The sequence below is a fragment of the Herpailurus yagouaroundi genome, unplaced genomic scaffold (assembly GCF_014898765.1).
Source record: "Herpailurus yagouaroundi ecotype Mexico unplaced genomic scaffold, PumYag 141, whole genome shotgun sequence".
Taxonomy (NCBI): Eukaryota; Metazoa; Chordata; class Mammalia; order Carnivora; family Felidae; genus Herpailurus; species Herpailurus yagouaroundi.
Genome location: NW_024412396.1, coordinates 11,937,157 through 11,956,835, shown reverse-complemented (window position 1 = coordinate 11,956,835; position 19,679 = coordinate 11,937,157). Strand labels below are relative to the sequence as shown.

The 19,679-nt window shown below is 41.7% G+C and overlaps 1 protein-coding gene across 6 annotated transcripts in view; it reads right to left on the bottom strand.

The window, feature by feature from the left end:
• The window catches only part of NPAS3 (neuronal PAS domain protein 3), an 865,567-nt gene that overhangs the window by 453,337 nt on the left and 392,551 nt on the right, over nt 1-19,679 (bottom strand). The window lies entirely within an intron of this gene.

The following is a 19,679-nucleotide window of genomic DNA, read 5'->3' as shown; positions in this document are numbered from 1 at the left end:
AGAGATTAGCCATGAATCACTATGATGTAGGTCAGCACTTGATGGTAAAAGGAAGAGGTCCACATCTGTTATCTTGATTTTTTTCCCAAGCCTGATCCCAAAATTTCATGTTATGACATTTGTAACATCTGCTACAAATTCTGAGGTAAGTCAGGCACAACCTTATTACTTCTAGTCTAATGCTCCATTCATCCTTCAGGCTTTCCCAGGCCACTGATATGACAGGGAGTGAAGAAACGCTGGATTGGAAGGAAGCAGCTTGTGTTTCTGTGGGAGGAAGAAGGCAATGTCTCTGGCCCTCTCCCTCTTCTCTTCCTTACGCATCCATTCATGTATTCAATCATATTTGTATTTCCTCCCCTACACGCCCCCCCCCCTTTTGTGCCACAAAGCTTGGCAGTGCATTTAGGGACTTTCTTTCTTCCCAAAGTATGGTCAACATAAATAGCTCCATGAGGCACTGGGGTGTTGGCCCAAATGACACAATGTTCTGCTGATAATAGCACCTGCTTGAAAGTCATTCTGATCAATTTCCAAAGCCTAACCGTCTCAGGCTACGGTATTACATTTATTCATCCAGAACTCAGTGAACCCTTAGCAATATGAAAGATATTAACCTCGCTGACCTAGGTGCTGGAGATCTAGGCCAGGCTCCTACTTTCATTTATAGATGCTTTCTTTTTATGTCAGCTGAAGAAAGCTAAAAGCATCCATGGAAAATATGCATTGAGGCTCTGTTCTGGGCTGGGCACGGTTAGAGAATATTCAAATGAAAAGGTACCACCATCCTGACCCTCCAGGCGATCAGGGTCTAGTAAGCAGAAAGAGACACCAACAAATGAATAACATACAATACATGTGCAACTACCAACTCAACTCGGGATGGGTGCAGGGAAAATCGGGGCAGGAGAGGCCTCAGAAAAGGGGTATAGAGGAGCTGGGGTATGGAAGATGAGGTCACAAGGACAGTGAAATACAGCAGTCAAGACCCCGAGTGCTCCTTTTGGCATCATATACTGAAAAAAAAAAAAAAAGATTCTGGGATCTACTGGTCATATGTGAAGGACAAGTGCATGTTAACGTAGTTATGAATAGCAAGGCGGTAGGCTCATCTTCTTGCCCACTCCAACCTGCTTTCCCCTAAGTGGCCACACCACTGGACTGTCACACTCCTACAGTCACTTGCGAGGCTGGGTACTCACCGCCCAATACCACAGCACTTTCTTGAGGCTCAATACTATTGCTTCATAGTCACATGATTCCACCAATGAAGACGAAGGTCCACTGAGCTTGGTGTGAAATCCCTGACTTCACGCTGCTCCCGAAATACGTAAACACACAGCTTATGGCAAAGCCCCTGAAGCAAACACCCACCTCACAGGACCCAGAACATCATTGTGTGAGATGACTCAGTCACCAAATGGGCTGTCACATCACCTGGGGAGTTCTGAAAGGGATGACAGTGATTCAGGTCCTTATTGTAGGATGCCTGATTCCTTCCCCAAATGCTGCCTGCCCTCTGCTTGCAGGAAGAGTTCAATGGCAGACGGTTATGAACAGGGGAAAGGTTTTGGGTTCTGAAGTCAGGCTGGCCCCGTTTTGAATCCTTCATTTATCCCTAATTAGCTGGGTGTTTTTGAATAACGTAGGCCCTGTGGACCCCAACTTCCCGTTCTGTCAGAAGGGTCACTGTTTCATATGCAAGCCATGTGGCAAACCCCTGCCCTGCCTTAATTTTCCTTCTGGAACTTCTTCACCTATTGTCTCTTCCTCCACTGGTCTTTTACCTTCATAGCTAGAGAAACTGTTTTGTGTACTGCTGAAACCCCGACAGAATAGGGCCTGGAACACAGAGCGTGAACAGCAAGTAACTGTGAAGAAATGAACTTTCTAGAGCCCAGTGCTGAGCCCAAGGGAGGCGTTCAGGACATATCACCTTTCTCCTCCTTGGTATGAAAAGCAGAGGGTAGGCCAAAGATGGCTGTTCTAAATCTCTATCTTTATTCCAATTTTAACAGGATATCGGGACTACATTTTGCCTAAATATTAGAAATACTTAGGACTTATTATTTTTTTTTTTTGATATTAGGAATATTTTGTTCCTCTGTATGTTGTCCCCGGTGTCTGCCTTTCCTGTGGCATGATATCAAATCTACAGTGTCACCACAAACCCTGTGAGCCAACTGCAATCAGGGCCTCAAACCAGTGCAAACATTTCACACATACTTGGGCAAAGAGCCAGAAATTCACTGAGTGTCAGCAACTGCCCAGTGAATTTTCCTTTGAAGGATTCACTCATGGCCTATTCCAGCGGTAATTGGCATTCATTTTAAGATGCTGAATGCCTCAGACATAACTTGATTAGGTAAATGTACACAGCCACCACCACTGGAAACCCAAATCAGCTCTTACAACCCCACCATCTTCCTTCTGATTTCATATAAACAAAAGCCCACACAATTATCAATGGTAAATGAGCAGGCGCTAGGTCTTGCTTATGTTAGCAGATCAAGGTCTGCATCATCATTGCCATCTGCCTCTTAGGAACCTAGAGCGTCTATGATTTAGGCAGAGTTAGAAACTAAGAAATGTGGGCCCCATTTGGAGCGTACAGATAGTAAACAGGCTGACAAGACTGTCAGACCTAGACTGAAGAACACACACAAGCATATGCTTTCACCCTTCTCACCACCATGAAACTTAACAAGGAGAAAACCTCTAATGTGAGAACCTAGTATTTAGATTTAAGGCTCAGCTCAAGCCTCTATCAGAGGTGCTTAACGTGCTGCTTTCTTGAGTAACAGAGCCGTCTCAACAAACCCTCTTCCTGAGGCGATACTCAAACACAAAATTGTGTGTATACCGTTACAAAAATCCCAGAGAGCCCCAGCAACACATCTACCGACCTCAGGTCAAGAACTCTTCTTTAGACAACAGCCAAGCGTCCACATACATCCTGTACCAGGCTGGCACTAAAGGCGATTGAACAAATGATTCCTTGAATGAATAAGTAATCAAATGAATACTTAAATGAATGAATGCAAGAGACCCAGGCAAGAGAGAACACAGAACTCAAGCAGACACTTGTATTCTGTGTGGAACCGCGAGACTGAAAGCCGCAGCCAGTAAGTTGGTTTATTCACAAAAATTGCTTTGTAGAATTATACACAGCTCCTCCCCTTCTAAATGCAGACGGAGGGAGGAAAGGAAAAAGAGATAATGAAGGTTTGCAAATGAAGTGGGTACAACTGTGCAATCAATCAACATTTTCTGAAAAAGAATCTGCATCACTTGCCAAAAATCTGAACTGAATAACTGAACCAGCATTCTGATGAGAATGGACTTTGCCACTAGCCAGTCATTTTTATTTGTCTTCCAGCTGTCTTGATTCTTTTATTCCAGGAAGCTACTGGGCTCTTCAGTTTAGTGGGTTCAGACATGGCAATTCATTTAACCACGGTCAAATGCATACTCCATGTTTATTCTTTTAATAAACCTTTACCGAGCATTGACTCTGTGCCAACTATTATGCCGGTTGGAAAGGATACAATTCAAACCCTCGTCTAAATATTAACTGAGGGCCTACTAAGTGCCAGGCACTCTAGTGACAAGGCATAGAAGAGTGAGCAAATAAGACACACTTGACTACATGGAGCTGACTCTTGGGGGGGGGTGAGATAATGACAATACATACTCATCTAATTATGTAATTAGCATGAAGAAAAAAATAAAGGGAAGAAGGGGAAAAGGTGGAAGGTGGTAGGGATTTCTGGGTAAGACAGAAAAATCAGGAAAGACCTCTCTAACAATATACCAGAGTAGAGATACAGATAAAATAAAGGAATGATATGATGTCCAGGTGAAGGGGGGACAAAGTATAAAGTCCCTGAGATGGGAGACACTTGTCAGGTTCAGGAAATGGCAAGGCATCAGTGCTGTCAAGGAACCTAGATTGTGAGGAGACAAAAATATGAACTGTCATAAAACGATCGTTCTCTTGGAAGATCTCAGGAAAGGGAGCATCTGACTCCAGTGAAATTCAAGGATTTAAGAGAGAAGAGGATGCTTCAGATAGAAATGAGTAGAAATTTCCCAGGAATACAAGCCAGGGACCGATGTGGGTGGCAGGCATGGCTGAGGCAGGGAGAAGGAAACACACGATGGCACAAATTGAGCAAGACACGTGAGTTCCCCTGCAGGGAAACAAATGTCACATTTATAGGCCGAGCCACACGCGGCCTTACCAACACCGCAAAGGAGTTCATAATTTACACACAGTAACTGGGACGCCTCCTAAGAGTCCGAGGAGAAGAGGGACACGAGCACATGCGAGTAGGCTGGCAACACTGTGGTGCTGCACAGGGTAGAAATGGGTTTGCAGGCAAGATGAAAATGTAGCTACTGCAAAGTCTAGGCAAGAAAGGATGGTAATTTAATCCCGGGAAGGAAGTCAGAAAGATTGCAGTGAGGAGTCGGTCCTAAAGACATTCAGAAGGTGAGTTTGGGAGAGTTTGCAATTGACTATTAAGGGAAAAAGAAGAGTCAGCGTGAATGAAGGCCAGGTGTTTGGGCGGCAAACAGTGTAGATGGTTCAATCATTCCACGGGACATTTAGAAGAGAAGGTGCTAAGAAGATGGGTCGTTGAACTGGGTGGCTTGAGGACAGGCCCAGTGAGAGAAGAGGCCTCACGGAGAGGCATGGCAGAGGTGAGGACAAGAATGCAGGTCATCGGGGTACAGTAGGCGGAGAAGCCACAGAAGGGCAGAATAAGGCAGAGCTGGGGGCCGGCCTGGGGAACAACTGCATTCATAGAGAGGAAGGGGAGTCAGCAAAGAGCCTGAGAATGAACCATCAGAGGGGTAGAAGGTGGATAAAGAGGTGACAGTGTCCTACCTACAAAGAAGAAGAGCCAGAACATTTAAAGGAATGACTCTTCAGCTACGTCAAATGCAATGATGACCTTGGGTGGAGGCACTGCCATCCACTGAGCAGTAAATGAGAGGTGACAACCATGAGTTACACACTTTAAATTCGTTTTTTAGAAATCTGTAAGTGAAGGGAAGGAGAGTAAGGGCAAAAGGACGGGCAAAGAATACAAGTGAGAGAACACCTGGGATGAAAACCTTTTTTATAAATGTTTATTTACGAGAGAGAGAGAGAGAGAGCGCAAGCATGTGAGAGAGAGAACGCAAGCATGTGAGTGGGGCAGAGAGAGAGGGAGACACAGAATCCAAAATGGGCTCTGCTCAGATAGCAGAGGGCTCCCCGCAGGGCTCGAACTCACGAAACGTGAGATCATGACCTGAGCCAAAGTCAGACACTTAACCAACTGAGCCACCCAGCCACCCCAAAAACTTTTTAAATAAGTGACCTGAGAAAGTTTACATCCTGAGAAGAAGCAACAAGCTACAGGCCCAAGATATAGAAGATGGACAACCTCAGAGAAGCTATAGAACTGTCCAGAGTTTAGGTTAGGCCGAGAAATAGGTAACACATAACTTAAAAAAAAAAATCATTTTTCTATAACCGGAATCTACAAAAATGATGCTCGGTGAAGAGGTGCCTCATCCAGCCAACAGGGTATCAGCTTCAGATCGAGTGCTTCTAGATGATGGTCAAACAACATAGTCACCTACGATTTGCATTCATAAGTATATCTCTATAGGGAAATACATCTAAATACATCTAAACCAAGGCATCATTGTTCCCCTGAAACCATCCTTTTTCCCTGTATGGTCTGGAGTCTCCATTCTGCTGCTTTTCAGGCTCATCGTTTCAGACCAGTCTTATTCTTCCTTCTCTCCACCATGTAAGTTGGGAAATCAAGCATTGTTTCCTAAGATCCAGGTCTCCACCGCTAGAGTGACTTTCCTTCCTAATTTCATGAAAACATGAAACTCTCCCTATGGGCTTACAGAGATGCCAATGTGCTATAGAAAGGGCAACTTTAAGGCCTTCCCCTCACCTCACACTACCAACACTGTCCTTCATTTCACTCATCAAAGAGGATGCTCTTTCTTGGTCCACTTGGTCATCAGTCTCTCTTTCCTTGTATCTCTCACGATGGCAGGTGCCTTTAAAATGTTGTAAATGGAGAAGTTACCTGGAGCTGTTTTTGGAGTCTCTATAACTCTTCGATCACAAGAGCAGTAAATAATTCTTCCTTGCAGCCAAGATCTGTCAAATACCCATAGGCAACTATTGCAACAGATTATTAATACACCTAGGTGTGACCTAGAAGAATATTAAGTAATCAGAGAAAACAAAAGTGTCTTTTATTTGTTGGAAAAACAATTGAAAGGGCCAAGAAGGACCTCATATTCCTTCCGCATTATTGAGTGAGTTTTGATTAAGCCAGTAAAGAAAGAAACCAAGAAGTGCTCTGTGTAGGAGAGAACAAAGCCTTGTTTCTCAAGAATTATGTCTTACAGAAAACAACTAGATGGCAAGGGAGAAAGACCATGTCTCCTGGAATTTCAAAAATATTGTTGAAACAAACGTCACCCTCAGCACTCAGCAGAAAATAGAAAACATCCATTTGGCTCCTTGAACTCACTCCTCTTAGCTTCTCTCTCTTCTTCCCTTTGAACACAGCTCACTTTGGGGCTTCCAGAATGTGACAAGGATGATGCGGTCGCTTATTTTCTGGGCCCACTTCACTTTGATTTGTGTCATTGCTACCATTTCCTCTTCGGTCTTCATCAATGAACCCACGGTTGAGAGACAGAGTAAGCTCCATGTATTGTCTTCAGAAGTGTATTTACCTCATTTTACTGACGTTACTCTTTTAGAAGGAACCTCTTCCATAGGTAGCATCTCACCATGGGTCTAGCTCTGGCCTCTGTAATACTCATCAAAGGGTCTTCATGTCTTTATTCATCTGAGTATTTACAAGTACTTAAAAAGATGGACAGACAGTTATGGTTTAGTAGAAAGAGCATAAATGTTTGGGACAAAGGCCTTGCTTTTAGTCTCAGCTGTATCATTTACCACATGGCGAACAAGGGTAAAACACGCGACGTCCGGGCCTTGGTTTCCCCATCTGTAGAATGAGGTAACAATTCCTTGTCCAAAGAGTTGTGGAAAGGGCTCAATATCAGTATTTGTGACCATTTTCTAGCATAGTCAACAGTAAGGAGTAAATAAATCTTAATGCAATCTGGGTTTTTAAAAATCTCTCTGCAGCAAAATAAAAATGGGTGCTGGTTCAATGGAGTATTACAGGGCAATGAGAAAGAACGAAATATGGCCCTTTGTAGCAACGTGGATGGAACTGGAGAGTGTGATGCTAAGTGAAATAAGCCATACAGAGAGAGACAGATACCATATGGTTTCACTCTTATGTGGATCCTGAGAAACTTAACAGAAACCCATGGGGGAGGGGAAGGAAAAAAAAAAAAGAGGTTAGAGTGGGAGAGAGCCAAAGCGTAAGAGACTCTTAAAAACTGAGAACAAACTGAGGGTTGATGGGGGGGTGGGAGGGAGGGGAGGGTGGGTGATGGGTATTGAGGAGGGCACCTTTTGGGATGGGCACTGGGTGTTGTATGGAAACCATTTTGACGATAAATTTCATATATTGAGAAAGAAATGGGTTCTGGTAAAATGCTTTTGATGAAGAAGATTAAAGAGAGTCGGTAAGGCGATATTATATAAATAGAACTTATCTGTTACCTCCTAGGTTGTGTGTGACCTTGAGTCAGGTAGCAAAATGTCAGAGAAACATGGTTACCAAAAAGATGAACGTAACACTAGCCATTCCAGAATGTTGGTTAAGGATTAAATGAGATGATGTGTGTGAAGTGCCTCGCACAGTATCGGACACAGTTGAGGTAGTAATAAACTGTTAGCTCCCTTTCCTTTCTCAAAGATGTGTAGTCTAAAAATCACATGAAAATCAAAAAGCCAGAAACAAAAACCTCTGCATCTCTGGCTAAATAAATCACATGCTGTGGCTTTGTTCACAAACAGGAGTGATGAAAACAGTTACTGGAGATAGAATGTTTTGGCATACATGAAAATCCTCAAGACTGTCGCTGAACTTTAGTGCCATAATGTCTATTTTTAGCATAATAAACTTTTATGAAAGCCAACACGCCTGTGAGGCGCTTGAGTGGAGTCTCTATAACTCTTTTTGTCAGTTAAGCGTCCGACTATGGCTCAGGTCATGATCTCATGGTTCCTGAGTTCGAGCCCTGCATCGGGCTCTGTGCTGACAGCTCAGAGCCTGGAGCGTGCTTCAGATTCTGTGTCTCCCTCTCTTCCTGCCCCTCTTCCACTTGTGCTCTCTCAAAAATGAATAAATGTTAAAAAAAAAAAGTTGAAAAGTAAATGGAAAAGGTGATGTGCTCGCGTGGGGCGTACGAATACCTATGTGCACGTACCTGTAGAAGCAGGTGTGTATGCGGCCATATACATACTTAAAAAATCTATACACCTATTCTCAACTTCTTAACCAATGTATCCAAGGTAGGTACTGGGAAACTTGATTAAATTACGGCTCTTAATGCAGAGACACGTGCGCTCAAGCACTGCCTGCTGCAACAATGGTAGCAGCGTAAAGGTTACCTTCCATTTTTTTTGCCAGGAGGGAGAAACAGTGCAAGAAACCAAACAGACCCACGGCGTTCAGCCCCCTCTATTCTTCAGTCCTGATTGGTCGTGTCGTGTTTGTTGTCAGACCCATCTGGACAGCAGGTGTGGTGCTGCCCGGCTGCGTGTATTTGATTATTGACTAGTGAGTATTTCCAAAGGGCACAACAGACTGCTGACTGACCCTCCTTAATAACACGCGGCCGTCTTCCCTGTTTACACATGCAAGAGCTACATAGAAAAGAAAACCGATTTGGAAATTTCTAAAACTACATTTTGACCAGAGGCTTTTAACAAAGCCTCCGTATATACTATCAGTCAAACAGTGAGTTTGGCAAGCTTGTGTAGAGTCTATTAAAGGGGGAATAAGGTTCATGAATTTCAAGCTTGGAGGGCTCTAATTACCTCATGCTCAAACTTTAACTACAAAACTCAGATAAATTGCTGCACTAAAACCATAGAAGATCCTCCACCTGATTTGTGCCAGTGCATCTAAAGCTCAGTGAGGCTGATCCCAGCGAGGTTTCTCAAATCAGTCCTCAGAGAGTATGTTCTGGACCTGTCTCTAATGAGTATGTACGGATTACTTGGATGTTTTGGTAAAGCTACCCGGTAAATTAGTCCATCTGAAATTTTATTAGCCTCAAAGCATTACAGCAGTCAGTCACATAGCCCGGGAATCTTGGGGAAATTAAAGTCATTTTAAGCATCTATTAGCCAGGTACCAGGAATCTGTTTCAGGCCCTGGCTCATAGTTGAAACATTAGACTAATTGGCTAATAGTTACAGCTGTCTCTTCAGTGTTTTTGTTCTTAGAGGTGTGACCTCTTCTTGGACCAATTTATGTACACCCAGAGAGGGGTCCTATATTTATTCTAGTTCAGTGTATGATTTGGATTCAAACACAAAACAGAAACCAAAAAGGACAACGTCTGTATATATAAATTATAGTGCAAATAGCTAAAGCTGAGCTTACGTTAAGGACAGCTGAAAAGTTGGAATTTAGTGAACAGGGGAGGCAGAGGAAAATGTAGAACACAAGCCCCGCTCTCAAATATTCAAAATGTTCACTTTTTTTTTTTTTTCCAAAGATGCACGGAGGAGAAATGCGGATTTCCCTCTGCCTGGTCTAACACACTCCACGGCTATTTATCTAGTTACAAACTTTTATAGATGTGAAATATTTTAAGAAGTCCTTTAGAAATGGCCCGAGGTAATTTCAAACTTAACAGACCCTGTCCCACCAGAGCTCATTACAGTGAATTTTATAACAAAGTACCCTCTACTTAATTTTCAGAGCCTAGCCAAGCGTACTAGAAATGCAGCTGCATTAAGTGCAATTAATGGTACAATAAAAGCAGTGGAGGGCTGTTTAACACCCAAGAACCAGCAGTAAACACTGGCTCCATGCTCTCCAACAGGCAGTGATGTGTCAAAGGACCTGGAGTGTGAGATTTCTGTATCAAGGGAGAAACGTATCTCTCCTGCTAGGGAAAAATCTTCTGTCCTTCAATAATTCCACCCTGAGACTTTCTGAAAGGATATAAAGTTATTCCCTCCAGTTACGCCACTAGCATCCCCACTCTCTTTGAGAAGGGAGCCAACACGATAAGCTGATATTCCCATCAGTGAAAGAAAAGGACAAATTCAATTTCACCAGAAATGAGCCTAACAGCAAGTGACTCATAATGCCCAGAATGATTTGTGCATAACTAAGTTTACTGTCAGATGCCAGAAAAAGGAAAGAAGTAACCATTCAGAATATTTATTCTTTTCAAAGAAACCGAAAACAAAACAAAAGAAGGGGGATGGGCAGGAACAATTATAATGATGTTTGCAAACCTCTTTAGTGATGAAAAATTCCTACTTGGAATCTGAATACGAGAGACATCCAGAAATGAGCACAAAAATCTCACTGGTTAATATACTCATGATGATCAGAGCACTGGTCAGTTAGCTGGTTAATTTGTTAAATACAATATGGGGGTCTGTAAATATGATTATATATACTGACTTTCCATAAGTAATTAAAACGATTCTATCACAAAACATATTTGGTTATAGGGGCGCCTGGGTGGCTTAGTTGGTTGAGCATCTGACTTCGGCTCAGGTCATGATCTCACAGTTTGCGGGTTCGAGCCCCGCATCAAGCTCTGTGCTGACCGCTTGCTCAGAGCCTGGAGCCTGCTTCAGATTCTGTGTCTCCTTCTCTCTCTGCCCCTCCCCCACTCACGCTTTGTCTCACTCTGTTTCTCAAAAATAAATAAATTTTAAAAAAATTAAAAAAAAAAACCATTAGATTCTAACTGTCTTTTAGTAGTTTGCATTCAGGGCCCTATCCTATTTCCATTCCTGAATAAAAATGGTTAACAACACAGGGGCGCCTGGGTGGCGCAGTCGGTTAAGCGTCCGACTTCAGCCAGGTCACGATCTCGCGGTCCGTGAGTTCGAGCCCCGCGTCGAGCTCTGGGCTGATGGCTCAGAGCCAGGAGCCTGTTTCCGACTCTGTGTCTCCCTCTGTCTCTGCCCCTCCCCTGTTCATGCTCTGTCTCTCTCTGTCCCAAAAATAAATAAACGTTGAAAAAAAAAATTTAAAAAAAAAATGGTTAACAACACAAATAAGCTAAAAAAGTACATGAAAGATCTATTTTTAACTATAAAATCCCTACCAACAATTAAAATGCACACAAATCCCCCTAATCACAATAGCATAGAGACAGCCTCAATCAAGACAGCCATGGACGATCCCCACATTGCTTATTACTAAACACATGCTTCTAATCTCCTTCCTCAACAAAATTCTCCCAAGTTTTGATTTTTTAAATTTCTGACAGTCACTCTTAAAGGAAGTACTAAGGGGCCACGAGAGGGGCAGAGGAAGCACCATGAACCTGGGCAGTGCCCAACTGAAAACTCAGGTCAGAAGGAATGGGAGTGAGCTGGGATCACACTCCAACTGGAGGCACTTAAGTCACATCAAACAGTGTCACCATATAGTCCCTCTCTCCCAACAAAATAGTGTGGACTATTGAAGAGCATAGGGGCTGGGGGTGCTGACCCCCATGCAGTTGAGTTGAACATATATCCATAACTTCTGACTCCCCCAAATTTAACAGCCTATTTATCTGAAGCCTTACTGATAACATCAGCAGTTGATTAACACATATTACGTATGTTACATGGATTATACACTGTATTCTTACAATAAACTAGACACAAGAAAATATTAAGAAAAGCATAACGATAAAATACATTTACAGTATTGCACCGTATTTATCGGAAAAATTCTGTGTATAAGTGGATCTGTGAAGTTCAAACCCATGCTGTTCAAATGTCAACTGTAATCTGGGCTACTTCTTTCTAAAACAGAAAGCATGCTTATCCTTAAAGACAAAATAAACTTTTATAATGTGATGTAAGATGAAGGTTATTGTACAACTGAAGAGATGGACATGAAGGGTACCTCCAGACCTTGACATGACCACTGGGCTCTCGGAATGACTGAAAATGCTGGAACCACCATGTGAATGGAGGTATTCCAGCAGCAGAATTGTGATGCCTTTTACAGAAAAGGTCTTAAAAAAACAGACTAGACACATTTTCAAAAAAAATGAATAATTCTGCTAGACAAATCACTTTTTTTTTAATTGAGAGGGAGAGAGAGAGAGAGAGAGAGAGAGAGAGAGAGAGAGAGAGAGCAGGGGAGGGGAGAAAAAGAATCTCAAGCAGACCCCCACTCAGCACAGAGCTCAATGCAAGGCTCGATCTCAAGACTGTGAGATCATGACCTGAGGTGAAATCCAGAGTTGGACCTTAACTGACTGAGCCACCTGGGCACCCTTCCTGGTTTCTGAATGAACTCAAAATGGTTAAAAATAAGTCATTTGTACCACTGGTTTCAAAATGAGGGTTTCCAGTGCTGCTTCCCTGCTTTAGAAGGTTTGGTAAATTATGACATTATTTCTGTGAAAAGTAACGTTAGTAAGTCTTCTCGATTTGCACAGAATTTAAGTAAGTATATCCATACCCATGCGGACAATTCTCAACTTACACATATTCATGACTGCCCCATCCCTCCCTCGTGGCTGCTGGGCCGAGTCCCCACAGGGGATAAGTAGGCAAAAGCTTCGCAATGATAAGAATATGGGCTCTAACATCAGGCAGATCAAGATCATAATCACTGTCCTGCTATTCACCAATTATAGAATTCCAGGCAAGTGACTTGATTTTGCTGACCCTTGATTTCCTCCTAACATGCCTCCTCAGAGGGTTGAGAAGAGAATTCATGTACTAAAAGCGCAAGGTACTCAGGTGTTGATTTCCAAGCCTCTTTCCACAGCAGAACAACTCTTGAGAAATAGGGACCTCCCTGGAGGACAGCATGGCAGGGCTCTTGCTGAATACTATTGTCTTGACCCATCCTAGACTATCACCCTTACCTCAGCTTATACAGACCCTGTCATTCCAGCCTTACCCACATGCCTCACCCACGCAGCCTTCCTTCAATGGACAGTTGGAAGACATCTTGTTCTGCTCTTAGCCCCTACACCCTATTCCATACTGTTCTTCTAGCTTTCACTTTATACCTTGTTTAGAGTTTTCTTGTGTGCGTTTGTGCCTACATTTTAATTTGGGATATGACTGTCCTCATTTATAACCCACAGTGCCAATTAATATTTTTGAGCAGTCTTCTAAAAACATTTAAGAAATATTTTGGGCTTTTTTCTTCTTGTCTGCTACAGTGTCTGGAATAAAGTAAGTAACTCTGGTTAGAGAGTTGTCTGATTTAACAAACATACTTGCTTAGAAAGTGACTCTTTTGAGTAGGTAGAAAGATTATTAATAATTCACACAGTAGTGTGCATTGATGCCACCAGTTTGCTTTTTTCCCTTCATCCCTAGAGGAACTGAGCTGTACTAAGAGAGCTGGGATTTTGATAATGTAAAAAACAACACACACACACACACACACACACACACACACACACACACACAAAACCTACAAGAAAACAAAAACAAACAAACAAAAAAACAAATAAAAGTTTCTCAACAATGGCGCTCTTGCAAGGTAAGGAGGCTACTGTACCTCTCTTTTCCCCAAATGGTGGGCTTAGGGTAGTCACAGAATAACCTCAGGAGAACTGGGTACCACAGGTCTGAGGAAACCTTACTAGCAGGTGAAGCAGGCATCAGCAATACTGATAGAAAGGTATTCCCAACAGTTCTGACCTATTTCAAAATGTTGCCCAGCACCACGCTAATGCTCCCAGGCACAAGCAAAGCTGCTCCCAGGACCTGTAAGGCATGAAAGGATGGTCAGTTTTATCGCTGGGTTCCATTATGGGTAAACTCGCTCTGAGGACCCAGCTAGGAGTCTAATCTCCATTTACACTTTTTTTTTTTTCCTGAAAGGAATGCACCGGCATTATAAACTGAACACTGAGAATTTATGTTTACAAATCTTTCTCATAAATCGTAATTTCCTTGAGGGCAAAGATCACAGATGAAATGCTCCTAACCCTGAATCAACATTTCAAGGTACCCCAGAGTCTTTCTATTAATATGTGATGATGATAATGTTTAATTTCCAGCAACTGAGAATGGCTAGTGAAGAATGAAATGAGATTCCAAGAAATGGTAGCATTCAAGATATTTTTATTTAAGTACTTAGCTGAGATGTAGAAACTAAGGGAGGGATATCTGTGGTCTCAGCAGAGGGCGCGTGGCTCTGGAGCTGCACATTCATCCTTGGGTTGCTTACACAAGCTCGTGTGCCCCAGGCAGAGTAATAAAGGCTTAATTCAACGTCCTTCCACCTGGCTAGCTCAGGTTTTGTGAACACAAGCAAAAGAAGTTCACTTTGAGAATATCAATCTACTTCCTTTCATGAGCTATAAATGCACTCTAAAGTAAAAGATACATATAAGCATCTCCTGGCCTACTATACCTTTTAGCTTTAAATGGAATCGACTTTATTTTCCTGTCAACTACAATTTTCACTAAAGACTCCTGACTTCTTTATGGCATAATAAAGTTTTGCCTAGGATTACAATAAAAAGCTTTCATAATACCCATGACCTGAACATTCTGGATTAATTTTTAAATTGCATCTGAAAACCAGTACAAATGGCAATTCAGTGTTTATGCCCTTGAAACCAGATTCACCCCCTTGCCTCTCTTAGGCGGTTCTTAACTTTTAGGGCAAGTTTCATTATGTAAAAGCTAAGTTTAGAAGAGAGTTTTGCATAGGCTCAAGTTTACATTTGTTTCAGCTTGATGCATGTTCTTCCAGAGCGAATTAGTTATTGTTTGTGCTCCTTTGGGAAAACACCAATATTCTGGAACATATCCCTTTGTCACATGCCTGCCGTTAACATTTCCCTTAACTACCTGGCCAAGTGAAGAGGAAGGAGAGAAAAAGGCACATCAGAGCTTACACTAAATTCCTTTCCAATCCTTTCACTATTGACTGTTGCCCTTTACTATTCTCAGCACCCTCCCTTTCCCTTGGAGATCAAGGAGTAGGAGGCAGGGTGACATTTGACTCTGTAGTGTCACACATGAGTAACATTAAAACTGTGCCTTCCTTCTCTCCTTCTGGTATTTCATGATGGCATTAAGTATGCAATGGGCTGGCCCAGGGAAGCGGAAGGGAGTTGCTTATTGACTTATGAAAAGGATCTGATGAAACTCTAAGCAACTAAATCCTCTTAACTATACAGGGAGATCAAGGCGGACAAAGAAACCTGCTTTATTATTTGATTCGAATGTTAAGTTTCACCCTAGCACACAGCATTTTATTATCTGAGCAAGTAATAGAAGTTCAAAAATGTCATTCACTCATGCCTGAGGTTCATTTATTCAGTAAGTAATGTATTGATCACCCACTATATTCCAGGGACTCAGATAGATTAAGGAAATTATTAGGAACAAAAAGAGATGAGGCCCCTACTTTCATAGGGATTACAGTCTTCTGCATTAGGGTTGCAGCAAATGGAACCCAACTAAAAGCTCAGCATTGGTCACGCCATACCTATTATCATATATTCTCAAAATGCCAAAATATGCATGTCACTGTGTTGAAAAAGAAATTTGCTTAGTAGTAAAGTAAATGGTTGCAAATAGAGTATGTTCTGTAAGAATATAGAATAATTTCACACATGGAACTTGATGGCTCTAAAATGAAGGAATAAATTCCACATTCACTACTTACATTGAGAATTAGAGGGCAATTTCACACAAGCCTATATTTAATTTTTATCCAACAACGTCCAATCACTGGTTAAGTAAACAAACATGTTGCCCATCCAAAACGAACCATGTCTGTTGAGCTATTCCTTCTTCTTTGCAATATAATCCTGATTTTCTTGGGCAGATAATGTTCCCACTTCTAGGAAATGAGTAATAACGGTCTTAAAACAATTCTCCCGTCTCTGTGATCACTTCAAGCATGGGACCGGGACGCAATTCTGCCCAATAAGACATAAAGGGAACTCCCCTATGATGCTTCTGGGAAGTATTTCACACTTCATGTTACCTCAAAGCTGTTGTATAGGGACCAATGCTTGGAGATCCAACAATCATTTTCCCACCATGACGTGATGTGACAAGCCTTGAGTGGAAAAGGCAATTCATTGAGGATGGCAGAGCAGCAAAACAGAACAAATCTGGGTCCTGGCTGACCTTGTTGAGCCAGTGCTGTACCTACCCATCTACCCAAAAGAGATTTCTCTTACCAACAAATAACTAAATTCTGTTACTGATTAGCAAACTGTAGGTTGCATACTCTGTGCACTTAACACATTTTAACTGACACCCTTGGTAAATTCTGTATTTAAACCCCAGACAAGACCTTGCATGGTCAATGTTGACAAGTATCCCTCAATATTGGGACTTTTTAAGTTTTTCATTTTATGTTCCAAGCTTAAGACATCCCTTGTCATGAATGCCTACAGTAATTAATCTCAGGCTAACACTAGAGGAATACATTGTATGGGGGACAGAAAGGGGTGGGAGTGATGTGTACAGGCAAAGCACACAGGGGATGAAGATTAAACTCAAAGGCATGGCAGAAAGTAGAAGTGGCAGTGCTTAAATATTAACTGCTTTTCTGGAAATAGAAAGGAGACTCTCTACAGTTCAACCAGATCAGGGAAAAAAGAGTTGTAGGTGTTAAGACTGGGCACAAAGAGAAGAAAATAAAGCAGCAGTGCCCACAAAATAAACCCTAGCTCATTTCTATAGTTTCAACTAAGCCTGAGTTTGACAAAAACTTAAAGTTGCTAAATCACCCCACATAACACATCCTAGGAATGTGTGGATTCAATTACTGAGCGAGAGAGACCACTAGCAGCAAAGATGTTATTCTTGGAATTTCAATGCAAAGCAAATGTACAGATGTTGGCATAAAAGCCAAACTGTCTGAGATGGAAATGAAGACAGAGATTCAGGGTGAAGATCAGAAGAGATAAAGAATTAAACATGCAATAAAAGAGACCATTACACGCATGGCATCAAGCTTGGACAGTCGGTGCCTTGCAACACTCAGATGCTAGTAATGGTGACATGTGTAGGCTAAAAAAAAAATGGGCAAGGGCACAGAATCAAACAAATACTATATTATAAAATCACTATCTCTGTGGGCAGGCTGTAAAAATCATATCATTCTCATTGAAAAATAATTCATTAAACTGCACCCCAGCAGGATGTAAAGAACAACACACAGCATATGAAGATATTGAGCAGCAGGGGGCAATAAACTTTATAAAAATTATTAAAGCATGCAACAAAGCGATAATACAAGGAGGCAACAATGGAAATGTCAGCCCAATTTATAAAATGAGTGTGTTAATACGTAAGTGCAAACACTTCATTAAAACCACACATGCTTCTTGCATTGAAATTCACATTCTGCAAAACCACCCTTGAGATGTCAAAGCTGACCTGCTGAGGGCCAGCAAAACAAACAAACAAACAAAAAAACAAAACAAAACAAAACAAAACAAAAAAAAACAGGTTGCCACATGGAAAGGCTGGTCCAGAAGAGCTTCACAACAGGTAACCTACCCAAATGCGGTGTTGGCAGGTATCCGAGACACTGCTCCAGCTATGGACACAAAAGTTAACTGAAAACAGGGCCACACATATTCTACTCCCAGTGATGTAGAGAACACTAGTATCTCTCAACTGGTAGGCATGAGGAACCTTGCCTCTAACCCATATCCCCCCATATTTCTGGGTGGTTCAACGAGTAATCCTGCTTGAACTGCCGGTTCTGGGTATAGTTTAGGGCACCTCCAAGCACAGAAGGCATCCATACATCTTGCCTCCAAACTCTTTTCTACCTCTGCTTCTCCCTGAGGATTTGAACTATCTGCCCTTAAAAATTTCTTTAGAATTCCCTGGACATATTATCCTTAATAAGGCCATTTGAGAGATATGAAAGCTCTCTGTTTAGCCTTTTAGCAAATGGTTATTGACCAGATTTTTTCCTGCTACCTTCACTGAGAGACAAGATAGGAAGTTGGAAGAAGTTTCAGCAGCTGGGCAGGAGATCAGGGGAAAAAGGAAAAAGGAAAATCTTGTCTCCCAGGGCATCATGATGGCACAAGGGATGGTGCCAAGATGCTTATAAAACAGAAAAGATGCCTGAAATAAAAATAGAGCCCTGGAGATAAACTATGCTTAAGAGGACTTGAGACTGCTTGTACTGATTCTCAAGTAGCCAAGACAAAACTAATGACGACTGCTTGAAATAAGCCCTTCTCGTCTCTCCGGAATAATTTCCTAGCTTTTATAGGCAAAACTGTGCTATCTGGAATTTTCCTCAGATCAGTAAGATGCAGGGTGACAGAAGTAGAACTGGAGATAAGAAACCTACAGAAACCAGGGTAGCCATGAACCCCTTCCGACCTGCCAGGCTTACAATATGGGCATATACCATATTTTGTAATTCAACATGTATCCACCCAAAAAGCTTGTGATAAAGCAGCCATTCCCATTAACACTCAAGATCCCCCACCACCTATTTCTATTTCTCCTTTACTTTCCACTTCCCTCTCTTTAATTTATAGGGGCACTGGCCCATAGCGTGGACAAATGGCCTCCCTTTAAAGTTTTTTCATAAAATCATGCCCAAGACCTTAGCCTTCTATTTCTGTAGCTCTTAGATTATAGAACAAAAAAATAAATCATTTTAGCCAAAATTTTTTCCATATTCCTTCTGGGCTGAGACTTTAGATTCTAGACTGGAATGAATTTTTATGGCCCAGTGATAAACACCTGATACTTAGCAGGTGCCAATAAAATGTACAATTTTGAGATTACATGTGGTTTTTTCCCTAATTTCAAAAGTTGATCTACTCACAGATAATTTGTTTTTAAAACTGTCAAACTATAAAAGCCACTACATTTCTTTTCACTAGCTTATAAAGATTAATTGGAAGTAACACATGCTTGCAATTTATAGGTCAAAGGAAATTTTTCCTGCTCAAGTAGAGTTTGGCACAGGAAAACTACACATCCCTCAGCTGAAAGTGGAGATCAAAGCAGATGAGAAATAAAATATCTTGGAAGATTTGTGTATTTGTTTGTTTTATTCTAAGATCAGTGGTGATAGCGATGTGGCGCTCTCACTAGAAGGAACAAACATGTTTACTTAAGATCACAAAAATAAAACAATCTCCTCTCTGCTCTAATTATTTCTAGGTTCCTTTCACAAGTCCCTTGAGCTAACAGCTTAACCACCATTCAGATAAATGATCTAAGAAATCATACCTAGCCACACTACATCTGTGGAGTTAACCCATTAACATGCCAAAATGGAATTTTACAGAACTGATCAGGCAAGGTTTGGGTTTTAGGATTACAAATTTGGGAAACCTTAAAAAAATGATGGTCTTGTTGCTTTCCCTGAAACAATGTATTCAGGTACTTTCAGATTTTATCTTCTAACCTACATATAACACTCAAGCAGTGGTGGGCAGTCCTAATAATTGGTAAATTAACAAAACGTCAAATGCTTAACTTCACACAATGCAAGTAAAATACTATTCCTGCCCAAGTAGAAAGAAGCTAAATGAATCTGACA